Consider the following 3265-nt stretch of genomic DNA (forward strand, 5'->3'; position numbering starts at 1 on the left):
CTGCATCTGTGAAACACTTGCTGAAGACAGAAAAATGCCAAAATGGCCTCAGATTCTATAAAACACCTGATGGACTCTGAAAAAAAATATTGTTGGAGACTGAAAAACTCTGTATGGTCTTTGCTTCTTAGAGGTATTTAATGGACTCAGACACAGAGATGGGTGAAATGGACTCAGCCTCTTTATCTAGGGTACATCTGATGGAGGAAGAAAAATACCAGGAGAAGGCTAGTTCTAAAAGATACATGATGGACTTCAGCTCTGAACCATGTGGGATGGACTCAGATTCAGGAAGATATGGGCTAGGCTCAGCAGTTTTCAAATTTCTCATGAATGCTAATACATTCCATTTGAGGACTGACACTGAAGGGCTCTAGATGAATTTTTGGTCTGAAAGACGTACAATGGACCCAGACTCTGAAAGCCTGGGGATGAACTCTGATTCTGGAAAACACATGATAAAGTCTGAAAATTGCCAAAGAACCTCTGAATTGGAAAGATGTTGAACAGGACTCAAGTCTGATTCTGAAAGATATCAGATGGACTCGGATAAAATATAGTCAGAATTTGACTATGGTAGATGCTGGGATTGTTCTATAACATAGCAGCATAGGTCTGCAAGACTTTTGAATAGCTCTGGAAGGTATCAGGATGGCCTTCTAAAATGTTTGGAAAACTTTGAAAGACATCATGTAGACTCTAATTCTAAAAACATCATACAAATTCTAAAAAATTAAAGACAACAAAATGAGTTTAAAAGTGAAAGACACCTGATGAGGATGCTGAGGGAACATTGTCTGATACAATTTGCAAATGAGAGACTTCAAACGGATGAAGAGAAGGAAAAGCATCTTACGGAGTCTGACAGTGAAAATGAACACAGAATTGCACTTGACTCTTAACCAAGTGAAGGATATCACCTTGACTCTGAATGTGAAGGAAAATGCCTTGGTGTTCAAAGAAAGGATAATCGTCCTCAAGGTAAGCTTACATGTGTGGTCTTTGAAAGCAGTTTGATTTACAAATCTAATTAGAAATATTATGACACTTCCAAAATGTCAGTAGCTTTGACAAATTTGGGCCTAAGATCATTTTATCAGAAATTCAGACAATGGGCATCTTAATCCCAGATTTCCAATTCACCATTAAAAATTAGGAAATTATCTTGCTTTAGTTAAATTTTATCTCCTTAAAAGGCGGAAAATTAATTCTTAGCAAAGATGGTTATTCTGGCCTAAGAAATACAATGATGAATTTAGCTCTCATCATTCTGGAATGGGTGAATACAGATTGCTCATAAACTTTTTCTCATGATTAGTTACTGTGGAAACAGGTAAATATCCAAGCCTAACTCCAAAAAGTTTCAAATTATCTTGCTTCTCTCAAAAAGTTATTATCCAAGCTCCATAATTTTTGATGAATAGTTGGCGTTTACCTTGCTGGTCATTTTTATCACACTGAAACATTATCTCTGCATTTTCTAATTGAGAATGTTGCTACGACTCAAAATACCAAAAGAAAACAAAGAACTTTAACCCAAACATTCCTAAGAAATCTTCCCTCTGAAATTATGACAATAAATTATGTGCCTCAATAAACCCCTGTGATTCATTTCAAAAATAGAGTATTTAAAATAAAATATATTTAATGTATGATCAGTGTTCCCTGTTTTAATATGCTCTTTCCACATAATGAGCCTTGAAATTTGTTTTAAGTCACACTGACTCATCCATGAGGTCATACATCTTAAATATGGTGGGCTATTGAATCCTACAAAAATAAAATATACTATAAATTTTTGGGCATTTACTGATACAAAGTGTTATCCAGAAGTTGCACTGGTTGTTAGACAGGTACTTTTGTCCTGAGCTGAATACCTGTGAAATATTTTAGTTTAACAGTCAGAGGAAAATAGTCATCAATTTTTCATATTCTCTGAGAGTAACTCTCTGACCTCTAGTTAGAAATAAAATTATATTTGAAAGGATTAGCAATATGACAAAATAATTTCTGAGATCCTCTTATGAGGCAGCTTATTGGTGAGTAGTGATAAAGGTCTGTTGTCTTTTATGAGGAGAAAGAAAATATTGTTAAAACAAGTTTTCATTGGATTTGGACTTAGTAATATTAAATTAATTCTCCCCAATCCAATATTATTCTTCATGAAGGGTATACAATTTCTGTATTCTGACAATGAAAGACTAGGGTTAGACTCAGACTCAGAACAATGTCCCATGGCCTCTACATCGGTGAAACACTTGCTGAAGACAGAAAAATGCCAAAAGGGCCTCAGATTCTATAAAACACCTGATGGACTCTGAAAAAATATTGATGGAGACTGAAAAACACTGGATGGTCTCTGTTATGTGTATATTTGATCCTGTCATTGTTTTGTTAGTTAATTATTATGCTGGCTTGTTTGTGTGGTTGCTTAATAGAGTCACTGGTCTGTGTAGTTAGGTGTGTTTTTGTATTAACTGATAACAGTCTTTCCTTTATGTATTTAGTGTTCCTTCCAAGATCACTTATAAGGTAGGTATAGTGGTAATGAACTTCTTCAGCATTTGCTTATTTAAAATGATCTTGTTTGTTCTCCACAGAGGAAGCTTAATTTGGCTGGATACGAATTTTTTTGTTGAAGATGTCTTTCTTAAGAATATTAAACATAGACCCCAATCTCTTCTGCCTTGTAGCTATTCTGCTGAGGGTAGTACTGTTAGCGTGATGTGGTATCCTTTGTTGATGACCTGTTCTTTCTCCCTAACTGCCTCTAACATTCTTTCCTTCATTTTGACCTTGGAAAGTCTAATGATTATGTGTCTTGGGAATGATATTTTTGTGTAGAATCTAACAAAGGCTCTCTGTATTTCCTGAATTGGATTGTTGGTCTCTTTAGTTAGGTTGGTAAGTTTTCATGAATGATACCCCAAAATATGTTTTTCAAGTCTTTTTTTCTCCCCATCCCTTTTGGAGTGCCAATCATTTATAGATTTTTCCTCTTTACATAATCCTATTGTATTAGTGACTTTTCTCACTGCTATAAAGAACTGCCTGCAACTGGGTAATTTATAAAGAAAAGAGGTTTACTTGACTCACAGTTCCGCATGCCTGTGGAGGCCTCAGGAAACTTACAATCTTGGTGGAAGGAAAAGCAGGCACATCTTACATGGTGGCAGGTAAGAAATAGCAACGGAGGCCGGGCGCGGTGGCTCAAGCCTGTAATCCCAGCACTTTGGGAGGCCGAGATGGGCGGATCACGAGGTCA

Source organism: Colobus angolensis, unplaced genomic scaffold (assembly GCF_000951035.1).
Source record: "Colobus angolensis palliatus isolate OR3802 unplaced genomic scaffold, Cang.pa_1.0 Scaffold351, whole genome shotgun sequence".
NCBI lineage: Eukaryota > Metazoa > Chordata > Mammalia > Primates > Cercopithecidae > Colobus > Colobus angolensis.